The sequence below is a fragment of the Mangifera indica genome, chromosome 17 (assembly GCF_011075055.1).
Source record: "Mangifera indica cultivar Alphonso chromosome 17, CATAS_Mindica_2.1, whole genome shotgun sequence".
In the NCBI taxonomy this organism is placed as follows: Eukaryota; Viridiplantae; Streptophyta; class Magnoliopsida; order Sapindales; family Anacardiaceae; genus Mangifera; species Mangifera indica.
In genome coordinates this window covers 3880557-3895043 of record NC_058153.1, presented here as the reverse complement: position 1 = coordinate 3895043, position 14487 = coordinate 3880557, and positions in this window count along the sequence as shown.

The window sequence follows — 14487 nt, the reverse complement described above, 5'->3', positions numbered from 1 at the left end:
ATGAACAGTCTTGGTTTAAGAAGAAATTGGCCTAACACAGAGGCAATATTGAGTGGGAGAAAGAGAGAAGGCAAGAGGGAAGAAGGTAAATAGTTGCTAAAGAGAAGAGAAAAAAAACCTAAAATATAAATAGTCACGTTTTAAATTCTAAATAAGGAGAAATTGTTAGATTTTTAAATTTAGAAATAAAAATATAATAAATTTTTTATTTTTTAAATAATTTTAATAGATAATTATTTTACATTTAATCTTAATAAAAAATTTTAATATAAATTAATTCATAAATAAATATTTAAATTTTGTAAAATTGTCGGATGAAATTTTGGTATGTCATCAAAGCTAAGAGGGGAATAAGTCCTTTGGCCAGTTGTAAAATGTATAGTATATAAAATTAACTAACTTTTTTATTCAAACTATCCTTTTGACTAATACATGAATAAATTAATACTTACAGCTCATGCAGATCATATACCATTTATTTATATCAGTTAAATAACATGTTCAACACTACCAACTGTGACGTTTTTATAATTATATTTTACAATATTTTGCACATTCTTTTTAGGCCAAAGGACTATTTCCCACCCAAACTATGTTGAATACTCAAAATTTTCTTCGTTAATTTGAAAAATCTTATTTACTTACCTATGATTGTTTAAATCTGTTAATTTTAAGGATAAAATCGTTATTTTATATTTAATATTAAAAATAAACTTAAATATGATTTTATTTTCTCCTCTAAATTTAAAAAACTAATATTTTATTTCCTAAGCCAAGTTTAAAAAAATTACATTTTCCCCCCTAGGGTTTAGTTTCAAAACCCTAAGGGAAAATGTGATCTTTCCAAATTTGGCTTAGGGAATAAAATGTTAATTTTTAAACTTTTAGGGGAAAAATGAATTAAATTTTTAAGTGTTAAAGTTTCGTTAAATTTAATCGGTCATGGGCTGGTAAATAATATTTTTAAAATTAACGAGAGAAACTTTAAAAATTTAACATAGTTTAAGTAGAAAATAGTCTTTTGCACTTCTTTTTATGTGCAAGTAAAATTATTAATAATATCATATATATTATAACATTTTTGGAATGACAAAGAGAACAAATCTTTTAGAAGGTTGAAATATTTGTTGAGAAATACGTGTCAATTATGATTTATAATATATTTCAAACATTCTAAATGAACAACATTTCATAAGTGTATTAAATTTTAAAATTTTTTTTTTACGATTTGTTGAAAGATTAGACTTCCCCCCCGTCAAAAATTCATAAGAATTACATCGTAAAAATATTTAATCATTACATCATGAGTAATTAATCATCTAAGGGGTATGTGACAACAAGACATACTATTAATACGAGAATTGACTCAAAATAGGTAGAAATTTCGTTATCCAAGAAAGTGGGGAGAGTGCGTTTTAACAATTTCAACCATTTTCGTAATTTAATTAATAATATTTCATCTTTTTATCCTATTTTTAGGAGATAAACACAATTAATAATTTTTTCTCTTGTTATGTAACTATTCAATAGTTATTTTTTCATATTTTATAAATAGTAGAATTGCCTAAAGGTAACGAGACAATAATTTGTATTCTCGTATAATTATTTTACCAAATTTCTTCAAAAAAAAGTTAATAATATAACAATAACGTAAGTTTGTGCTTGATAAGTTAAACCACTTTAATTATCTAATTGTTTGTGTAAAATTTTCCTTTAATTTTGCATATCTCTAGTTGGTGGATGTTTGCCATCAACCCACTCATGATTGTGAGATCTTCTGGTGATTTTTTAGATTGTTGGAAAAGCAACGCCGCTTGAAGAAGAAGGTTATGCAGTCAAAGTCTGGTAGTAGTAAGTTAAAAAAGGTATTAGTCAGTCAATTTTTTTTTATGACGGTTAATAAAAAAAGAGTTTGTATGATTAGAATAAGATAAAAGATAATGGAAAACGTAAACGATTAAACCTATTGATTATTTTAATTAATTTTTTTTTTTTGTGCCTAATGTCTATGTTATTCCGCATGTTGGTAAATCCTTTTTACTTTTTCTTTATCTAGTTGGACAAAAAATAGAAGTCATCCGATGAAGCATGCTCCGTCAACATGTAAACATAGGCGAGCTCTTACACGATGCACTCGCTTAGCTCTTATTGCATGTACGCAATATATGTATCAATGATACATCAATACGAGTTGGTTGTCAATTAAAAGACAACAATATTAAAGTAGCGAAAGACAATCCACACATATAAATATAAAAAATATTGATGAGATGCATGGGACAAATAATTTAAAATAACAATTTATTATAATTAAATAATATAATTATTTATTTTTATATATGATATTATTCTATTTTTTTCCCCAAGTGTAAATTTTTATTTATTTAATTTGAAGTATTTTCATGTATTATCGCTCGACAAGCATGTGATTATTGCAGCTCGAGTTAAGGAACAATGATTTAGATATTTAACAATAATAAAATATGGTTAATAGGCACGTGCGTCGATCCAACAGAAGACTCCCGTGAATCACAAACCGTCCTCCATCTCTTACTTAAATTAAATTGCCATATGTCACACTGTCACATCATCCCCTATGTCATCGCATACGTCATAATTAATTTCTAAATTTTCATAATTTCTAGGTCTTGTGCACCACGTTTTCATAGATAACCACATTCCCTTCGTTGCCGTCAAATCAACCCATCGGTCAACATGTTTAGTACTCGAAATAATTAATTCCAAAAGAATAATTAATTAAAGTTATGCTTGTTCTGCTGGCCAAGAGACCCACTCCCACCCAAGACTTAGAGCATTTCTAAATTTTTAGTTGATTAAATTTTAAAATTTTAAAATTTTATTAATTTAATAAAATTATTTTTTAAAGAAAAAAATTATTTATTTTTCATCTTTATTTTAAAAATTAATGATTTTTTTATAATCTTATATTTTTTAGATATAAAAATTAATTTTTTAAATATAAGATTTCATCATTATATTTATATTTTAAAAATTTATTTTGTCTTTTGAACAATTATTGTTTTAATGATATATTTCGATGTATCATCGCTTTTGTTGGCGACATCCCCAGTCTCTTTCTGATGATTTTTCAATGCAAAAATAATCCAAAATTTGATCATAATGATCAGATTTATCGCAGCTGATCCTGTGCTCCGCGTTTTCATACGTAACCACGTTCCCTATCGTTGCCGTCAAATCAACTCATCAGTCAGCATGTTTTGTTACTTGCAATGATGAATTCCAGATGAGTAATTAATTAAAGTAATTATGGGGATTATAGTTAATTAAAGTTATACTTGTGTCCTGTTTTCTTCCATTCCATTCAGCTTTGAATCAATGGCCAGTTCACGCGGGCCCAACGTGTTAGAATCTTAAAAATGTCGAACGGTCGTTGGGTGATTATTTTGTTTTCTGCAGAAGTCTCTAAGTTCCACTTATTTTCATCTTGCACCCTCAGCTGTTTAATTTTATAGATAAACCAATACGGTTGGAACAGTCCATGACTGAAAATTCGTGGAGGAATAATGGTACACCGTACACGTATGGGAAGTCACCATGAAAAACAACACAAGAGGAAAAAGTCAAACAACTCATTTTCTTGTAAATTTGTAGTTTCTAAATTTTTAAAATTTAAACATTTATCAATAAAATAATTTTTATTGAAAATCTTAATTAAAATTTAAAATAAAATTATTATTTATTAAAAAAATGAATGTTTATCATATTTATTTTTTAATTTAAAAATATTATAATTCATCTCTACTTAAAATTTGAAAAGTGACAATTTTCTTCTTAAAGTTTGTTTCTCTTCTTTTCGGTAATGATCAGCTATCTCCAATTATTGTTCGTCCTCCCTTCGGCCTTATCTCCCCTCTAGATCTCTCTCTCTTTGCTCTCCGATGATGGATTGGCAAAAATTATCTAGAAATCTAAACCGTTTTCGTCTAGATAAAGAGATCTTTTCATCTAGACAACGATGTATCTAAATTATTTGTCTAAACATCGTCATTTAGACAAAAATTATCTGGATTTTCATACAGTTTTCATCAATTTGTCATTGAAGAGCAAAGGGAGGGAGATCGAGAAGAGAGATAAAGGCAGAGAGAGGATAGTTAACTGTCGAAGACAATAGATTGTCATCTAAAAGAAGAGAACAAAACTCTAGGAAAAAATTATCATTTTCTAAATTTTGGATGGGGAAAATAACAAAAATTTTAAATTATGAGAGAAAAATATGATAAAACTTTACTTTTTTTTTAAATTTTAATGACAATTTTATTTCAATCATAATTGAGATTTTTAACAGAAATTTTTAAGTTTTAAAAATTAGAAAATAAGAAATTTGAGTTTTCCCAGTACCTTGGGTGGAAATAAATCTTTTGGCCAAAGGAAAATACAACAATAGGCAATAATGAACCACCTACCAATAAATGTGAAAAGTAGCTGTGAGGATCAATCCAACATCTTATACACGGCATGAACACACTGTTAACTTATTATGTATTTTTAAATAATATCAATTATTTATCAAATATTTTAAATATAAAATATATAAAACATAATTTTAAATACGTTAATTAAATAATTGACAATCTATTTTTAAAATTTTAATAATATAAAATTTTATAGTATTATATAAACTTAGTTTTATCAGTTTTAAATAATTATTTTAATTCAATATGTATATAAAGTGAATTGGATTATAAACTGATTAATAGTTTAATTGATTAAATTGACTAATTTAATCTAATTTTAAAACACTGACTCTTCTCCTTCTATAGAAGATTGGGACTTCGAACATTTTTCCTCCATCTAAACTCAAAAGAAAAAAATTAAAAATAACTTTGGAAACATTTGCAAAGGGAAGTTAAGAAAAAACTTTTATAGGAAACATTCAATTCAAATCTCTCTTTTTATAAAAGAGAAGTAAAGAAATAAAGGAGGAATCTATTGCAACTATTCCTTCTACTCATGAACACGTAACAATCCCATCAAGAAGGAGACTCACCTAGATTTGATATATACTTGATAACACTCATTTAAAAAGACTTTAACATCTTTATAAATAGGATATTTTTTTATATATGCGTAACTCTCAATTATTTAAATTCAATTATAGAGTAAGATAATAATCTAGTGAAACTTTGAATTTACTTTTCCCCCCACAAAAATCCTATTACGCCTTAACTCACAATATCTATGGAAATTTGGACGATATTTTTGTATAAATAAAATTGATACGTATATGATTAATCTATAATTGAAGACCAAACTACGGAAATTATTAATTGTAGATATGATTTTTCGTCGTTAATTGATAAACGTAATTGAAAATTTTGTACAAAATTGATTACGTCAATAATAATTAGATTTAAAAATACTTAGATTAGTATGTTACAATGTGTTTAAAGGATAAGTAAAATAATAAGTGAAACACGAGATTTTTTATGTGGTTTGATGTGATAATTGGAATATATACACTATGATATTATCAATAGTATGAATGTAATTCAAGAATATTACGGTTTAATACTATAATTGTGTGTCTTTTTTTCTTTTTTCCCTCTCTTTTTTGTTCATTGCATATATATACACATAGGGCTTTGCATCAAACATATCAGCCCAAGATTTAATGGGCAACTATGACAGTAGAAACTAGAATTTTAAGAGAAAAATGTTTTTTTTTTTAAATCCAGTTTGATTGGCTTTGTTCATTTATTTATATTTTTCCTTTTTTAAAATGTCATATTTATTTACTCCTGATGCGTTACAGATTCTGGACTTTTAAGTGCGCAGTATGCTGGAATTCAGTGCGTATGCCTTAAAACTTCACTTGAATTTTGTCATAATATTCCGCGTGACTATTTAAAAAGTCTAAACTTGGTCAATCAAGATGCCTAGAATGTGTTTGATTTTGGTAAATTTTTATTACAAAAATGGAAAGATTAGTACAAATATAAATTATCAAGAAAATTACTTAATATAAATTATTATTATTATATTTTAAAAAAATTGATAAATATAAATATTTATCATGTTTGATTATAATAAAAAAATATTAATATGTTATTTTACTTAAATATACTTATATAATTATTTTAAAATATACTTCAGTTTACTTATTATATTAATTTAAAATAAGAGTATTTTTGTCATAATAGAATTATAAGATAGAGATATCTCTTATATTACCTATCATATAATTATTGATAATAGAAGATTATTGAAATATTTTATCACAATATTTATCTTAAGTATTAATATATTAGTGAAATACTCTTGATTTTATTACAATTCTACCCTTATAAAATTTTTAGGACAAAAATACATTTTTTTTTCAATTAATATAATGAATAATATAAAAATATTTTAGAATAATTATACCAAAAAATATTCAAATAAAATAATATACTATTGTTGTTTTATTATTTCTAATTAAATACAATAATTATTTATATTTATTCAATTTTGTTAAATTTTATCAAATATAATAATTTATTTATATTAATAATTTTTTAAATAATTTATTTTTAAGACAATTTTTTAACTTTAATAAAAAATATTATTTAATCCAAGGCGTTTGGTTAAAAGTTTATAAAGATTAGTATAGTAATATATCTTTTATTATGTTATTATTTTATTTGATTTATAAATAATAAAATATTCGATTAATATTTTGTTACTAATGATAATATGACATGTAATATAAGAAATAATATGATTATTACTTCTACCTTATGTATCAAAAGATTATTAAGATAATTTTAATTTTATTATAATTATATTCTTATTTATTAATTTTTTAATAAAAATAATCTCATTTTTAATTAATATAACAAAAAATATAAAAATATTTTAGAATAATTTAATCTAAAAATATTTAAGTAAAATAATATATTAGTATTCTTTTAGTAACTTAACTAAACACAATAATTATTTTTATTTATATTTTTAATTAAATTTTATTAAATATAATAATAATTTTTTAAAAATATATTTTTAAGATAATTTTTTTATTTTAATAATAAAATATTTTTTATATCGGACGCGGATAGAATATTTGACCAAATGGCTCGGATTCTCAATATATCAATCCATTTGTGTAATCTTTCGGCAGGAATGGCACAAAGACACCGATCACAACTTTTTCTGCGGTTATCTTCCGTACGTATTCCCTGCACACCAAATGTGGACGGCCTTGTATGGAGATAATTAGTACTATCAAGCTGGATCCTCCTGCCGCATGCAGGACGTGAGAATTGTTGTGTTTTGATGCTGCCGGTGGGCGGCAGTCCATAATTTTGTTCAGAATCTTTTTCGGTTCAATAATTTATAATAATTTCGGAATGAGAAATGACTTTGAGACCCCTCAAATTGATTAATATCTCAATTGTAAAATTATTACATTTTTTTGTTTTTTATTTAATACCAAAAATATCCCTGTTTAATTAAGTTAATTTTTTTGTCTCTCATTTTCTGAAACCAAACTTAATTAAGGTTAGGGGATTTTGTTTACCCTACTTTTTCCAAATTTCAAGTTAATTAGGGTTTTTGTTTGTACCTACTTTTTCCAATTTGGATTTTGAAACTTATTTTTTATATTTATATTCATCCCATTATATAAATATTTTTTCAATAGTTTTGTTCTTGAAGAATTTGAGCATTACATACTTTGTTACAAATATTTATTCTATATTTAATAGTAAAAATTTTCAAATCTGTAGAATTTTTTTTTATAATTTAAGATAGATTTTTATTCTTCTATGAAATACTTATCTTCATTATAGAGTATTTAAAAAGAAAAATATTAAAATTATCAAATAAATATATTAAAATAATAAAAATTAAAATGTTATGAGAAAGTAATAATGGATAACTCATGGGTTGATTTATACCCATAAAATTGAATATAAGTTTTAAAAATTACAACTAATATAAATTAACTTATTTTTTTACTCATTTTTACTTAGTTTAGATCTAACTCACCTATTCGTTTATTAGATCTACTGAAAATTACTCAAATAGTATTGAAAAGTGGAGAATAGTGTCAAAAAGACACCGAAAGGAGACAAAACCAAACATTAACATTGGAAACAGCAGAACATCGCCAAAGGTCGCTATAACAATGTCAAAAGTTGGGAACAAAGGAGAAAAACATTATAAACATGAGAAAACCTACGAAAAGCCACCAAAATAGTGTAAAAAATTTGGAGGACAGTGTCAAAAAGCCACCTTGAAAACACCAAAAATGAAGAACATGATAAAAAGAAACAGAATAATCACAACACACACCTCTCTGATCTAGAAATAGTTGCTTCCAAATTTGCTAGCTCGCTGTAGGTGTCTTTTGATATCAAAAAAATGAGAAACAAGAAGGGAAAAACAAAAAAAAAAGAGATGAGGAGGAAAAAAGAAGGATATAAAGTTTTGGGATTAAAAAAATTTGTTCATAATATTAGGTGTGTAAACAGTATTAAATATTAAAATTAATATTTAACTTAGATAAACAAGTGAAAAAATAAATTTTTTAAATTTAAAGAATGAAAACGTTATTTCATCAAACTCCGAGTGGAAAATAGTGAACCCATCTGAATTTTTAAGAAACAGATAAACATTTCAAATATTTTTTTTTGACGATTTTAAGAATATTTAAAATTAGGGTTGACATAGGATTAAAGCCACCGGTTTATTTGGTAATTATTTGGTAAGATGGGGACTTAATTGACAATCCTGGTCATTCATGGGTAGATCCATTAGATTGAAAAACTAAAGTTACAGAAACTCTAAATCTTGGCAATTGAATTTTGTAACTTGAGATAGCAGAGATCGACGGACAAGAATGAAGAAAATCCTTCTTGATGAAATTCCTTTATGTGAAAACGCTAAGTTTTGAGATGAAGCTCACCGTATCACAAGTTTTAACAACTTCCGTCTTCTTCTGTTAACTGTCACTTTGAATCCTAACAGAAATATCATAACTTCTGTTTGGTCAACTGAATTAACTTAAATCAAAGTAAAATCCTAGCAACCACAGCAGTTTCAGTAGCTTTTAGAACGCCACATGACTGCAATGCCTAACATTCTGAATCTTCATTCTTCACACCCTCATATCAAGCCTTGACCCGAGACCCGATTTTCACACCCTTAGGGGAACTACATTTGAACTACAACGGGTTACAAACGAGATTTCGAAAACAATCTAAGCTCATCCTACTCAATGAATAATGATGGCAGATCGAAACTAAAGATGGACACAATCAAAACAATTTTACGTGGACCCTTTTGAAAGCCTACCATAATCTTTCCTTCAACGTTTAGCCAGTTTTTAACAACCAAATAAAAGGCAACCCAGTTTTTTTTCAAACCCATAAACCAACTCGTGCATGAGTTCTTCACTCAGAATCAACTCAGTACCCAGTGCAACATAGACTACCGATCTCTCCTTCGTAGCCTACCTCTGATATTAATAATGCAAATAATTTTTTTCTATATAAAAAGTGATTAATTGTATTATAAATTCAGGCTAGTTTTAGTTAAATAATTAGAGAAGTGTTATAAATAGCTTAAACGATATTCTCCGCTTTGGGCTTCAGACGCGTACGGTTTTGTTTCTCTTATGAAAACGCGTTATTCAAGTTAATGGCTTCTGACCCCTACTTATATACATGCTTAGTGGATAGTACGGAAGTGATGTGGGACTTTAGGTCATAACACATCCCTCTATCGCTATCATACTGATAACGTGTTATAAACAATCTGAACGATATTATCCGTTTTGGGTTTCAGGCCCGCACAGTTTTGTTTCTCTTATGAAAATGCATCATTCAAGTTAAGGGCTTCTGACCCCTGCTTATATATACGTTTAATGGACAGTACGAGAATGATGTGAGACTTCATGTCACAACAAGAAGGATATTCAAAGGAAATTAAAGTCTTTTTTCTGTGGTCCAAAAGTAGCCCACCTCCATTGACTAATTTCTTGTTGAAAGCTGAAACAGGGGTCCATGGCGCATCGAGAGACTAAGAATATAACATAGTATATACCAGTAAAACATTTTTAGTAAAAATCCACAAAATTACCAAGATTTCTGTTTAATATTTTTGAAATAAAAGAGAAAACTTTATGTACTCACGATCAAAGTAACTATAAATGTTAAAAATTTAGTGTGTTAAGTTATATATATTTATTTTAGATATGTAATTGAGTAATTTTAAATTAAAGATAAAATAATATCTAATCATATAATAATATATATAAGTGTGTACTCATTTGTATACTCAAAATGGATAAACATAATATTGCTCCATGGATACTTAAGGACCTTGCCAGTTGGCCTCTTAATATACAATAAAACTTATACCTACTTTTGGATCAAAATTCATATATATAAATAATGTATCATGATGTGATTGAATGATTTTGAATTAAAAATAAAATAATATCTAATCACAAAATGATATATTATATATGTATATAAATTATATACAAAAAAATAAATATGTATAATATTGTTTATATCCATGCATGCATATTCTCATAGCAAGAAGTTATCGAAAGAGGGATAGAATTTACCCGTGTTGACTTGAGCACCACGCCGTTTTCAAGCCCTAACGATTAGCTTTCACAACTTCAAGGTTTTCACTTACTATGCCTTCCTTCTAATAACTGAGCTTTGCCAGTGAAGGGACAACATCGAAGTCGACCTTTTCCCTTTGGATTTTAATTCTCTGCGCAGCTAACATGGATTATGTTATGGCTGATAACGACAAAAATAAAGGAAATGGTGATGAAAGAGAAAGAGAAAGACTAGCAGACGACAGAAAGCGAGCAAGCACGCACAGCTTCAAGCATGCCCGCGATTCATGCAAGAAAATAGCCATGTGTGCTCACTCTCTTCTGTCATCTGCCTCACTAGCTAAACCTGGATATATAATTAGAAACCATCGATCTCCCCATCATCAGTTGAAAGATTTTTCCAAGCTTGTGTGTTGAATTAAACTGAAGATTTCTAGGGTCTATATATACAAGGCCATGAGAAGGATTGGCCAATGGATCACGTAAGGAATATATCTATATGGTTAATTTAAAACTTTCACAAAACAAAAACAGTCAATCATATGCATTGCATGCGAGGGTTTTTTGCTGGTGTCATCACCAACATCACCCATCAAATAACAATTATTCCATGCTCAAATTAGGGTTATAACAGTATATGTAATATGAATTTGTAACAATGATAAGATTAACTATATCGAAATGATTAGTCTTCTACTGATAAAAGTATATTATATTAGTTTCGGAAAAATGATCTAATTAATATATAATAGGTTACTGAAACTCTCATAAAAGATTTAATAAACTTTTTTTTATTATTACCTATATTTTGACTTTTAAATATAATGGATTTATCTTTATTGATTATTTAAATTCAACTATAAACTATCGTTAAAGAATTTAATTACCTTCAACCAAAATTATAATTAAAGTTAGTCTATACCAAGAAATTTTCTAACAAATTTTTCTATGGATATGCAAAATATTCAATTTTTCTTAAGTAACAAGTATTTTTGTATTGAATTTGTTCCTTTGAAGTGAATACTTCTTTTCATTACTCGAAACAAAGTGATGGTAAATTTTAACAAGACGACAATAACAGGTCTGCTGAGAGAAATGATCAAATAAGAATAATGGGAAGAAAAGTTATCTTCTTCCAGTAATGGGTTCAATAATTCTCCATTCAAAGGTAGAAAGTGAGTTAACCCCACAGAGATTTACTTTAGGGTAGAAAAGTATATATGCTTAACCAAGCAACTTTACAAGAACCATTCAATTCAATACAAATAATTAAGCTCCCACCAATTGATTATCCATGGCTACAATGGTGTAAGCCCTTTTCCACATTCTCTTTTTTAGTGCAGATATGATTTATTTTTCTTTAATCGCTAGATTTGATGCTTGTTTAAGGCATTTTGGTTTCACCTAATCCCAAGGATTAAGACTTTAGAGCACTCACAAATCTTCAGGAATCTCGTTTTGGTGACCTTCAAAATGAATAATCTAAGACAACTGGAATTTCACTGTGTTACTAAATAGTGAATAGTATGTTTTGAAGATCCGATTTCAGTCAGGAAAATTGCCAAGTCTTGAGAAACTGAGAATTACATTGATTTATATACTGAATAGACTCTTAACTAAAAGTAGGAGGGCTAATAGTTTGACATGAGAAAACCATATCTCAAAAATTAGGTTCTTGTTAGCCTCAGGCTAACAGTACAATATCCATGTCATTAAATGATATAAATTTTGAGAAAATCACACCTTAAAAACTGATTATTGGGGTCGTTGAGCCCAACTTAAAATCATATAAATCATATACTAAAAGTTATACTCTCTAGTATATAATACAAGTCTTATACCTTGTATTTGGATTCTAATAGAGTTATAATCATCTCAAAAGCTAATTGTTAAAATTGAAAAATCCAAAATCATATAAACTCTACACTAAAAATTATATTTTCTAACAAGTCTAATACCTTATGTTAGTATACTATTAGAGTTATGATCAACATTTTCTTTCTCTAACGTGGGCTTTGGCTTTTTGGTAGAGAAAGCTTGTTTACAACTTTTTCTTCAGCATGAAACTTGTCCCTTTCTCCTTTGAAAACCGATTTGATTAAGTATAACCCCTATTCACTATTTTTTTTCTATAGTTGATGAAACAGATCCATTAATCCAGCAGTTCCCACAAGCCGCTTCGGACTTAAACCAAGTAATGCAGCTCTCTCGCTCTTTATCTGTCAGGATCTTTGTTAGCTATATAGAAACGCATTGTTGGTCGACATATAAAGGGATTTCATCAGAACATGGAAACGCAAAAAGTATTGTCCGGAACTGAAGAAACTTATAACATGGAATGTAGAGTACGAACAATGTGTTGCCATTCAAATATCCACAATTAGGGTTGGATTCAAGCCAAACACGCTTGAGACTTGAGTGGAGCCAAGTTCAAGGCCGTCTCAAAGATATATAATATATATTGATCAAAATAATATTATTTTAATCAATTTATAACAAAATTTTTTAATTTCACAAGCCAAACACCCCAAGCTTAAGTTTGAAAAAACTTAACCCTTAGATTCGAGCTTGAGTTTATTTGAATTGCATTGATTTCAAGTTCATTCGAATTAAACTAAAATAAACTCGGTTCAAATCTGTCTCTACTCACAGTGTCTGGTTGAGTGGGGCTTCAGTATGCAAACTGAGACTGAAGGCTGGAAATGCAAAGGCGGCGCTTCTCTCTTTAACCCTTGAGTTTCACTCATCTATCTCACATATTAAATCGCTACTACTGTACTCCCTTTCTTATATCTTGCTGAGAGATGGGAAATTTTGTGGCCGGATTACAACTTTCTATTGAAAAAGTGTTTATATTGTGGTTTGTACTTAATAGATGTTGTGCTTATACATTTTAACTTAGAACAATGTTATATAATCATAATTTGGGTACATAGATGATATATCATCATGTAATTAGATTATTTTAAATCAAAGATAAAATAACATCTAATCATATGATGATACATCGTCTATGTACTCAAATTGTACTTATACATTTGTTTATGCAAATTCTCTTTACTTTAGTTACCAAATAGTTTATAGGAAAGATCACCATGGATTTAAACAATGTTTCCAGATATGGGGGGTGAACTGATATTTTACCATAGTGAGGGTCACATAATGCCCTTAACCCCTAAATTCTAACAGCCTACAGTAAAACCCTAAATTTTATGATTAGTTTTGTTTTTCTTTTGGTTCAATTAAAGATTAGTGAGATATTTTATCAAGGTTAAGTGGCATTTAACCATGTAAGGGTAAAGGGATATTCTATCGTGTAAAAGATAAATTGATATTTTTTTTAAAATTGTAATTAATTATATGTTTAGGGATGAAATTTCAGGTAAATTTAATTATAAATATTTCTATTGTATAATTAATCGAAATAACGAGTTTTGTTATTGTTTGGTTCGATATAGAAGGGAATAGATACAAAGAAATAATAATAAAATGGAATATTTTGGAGGCAATGGGAAAGGGGCAAAAATTCTTGTAAACATGATATTTAAGGAATTAATTCGATTAATGAGCAAATGTTTTTCTATTGATCGTAAGTGGAACAATATTCAAATAAGTATGAAACCTTCAATTGTTAACTAGTAAGAGGTCTATTAAAATTGTGGATGATGAATATGTTTATTGTCTTATCGAGCTCTTTCACTAGCTAGTTGAGAGAATGCATTTTATGTGGCAAATAGACTTAACAAAACGAGCAGGTCATTCGCATAACTTGTTGGCAACTCACTTAAAAATTAGTATAGATCTTACATTTTTTTTACCTGTATTTGTAGATAATGAATTTTTGTAGGCGAGCTGAGTATACCTGTAGGTCTCAAGTTATTTTCTTCTTA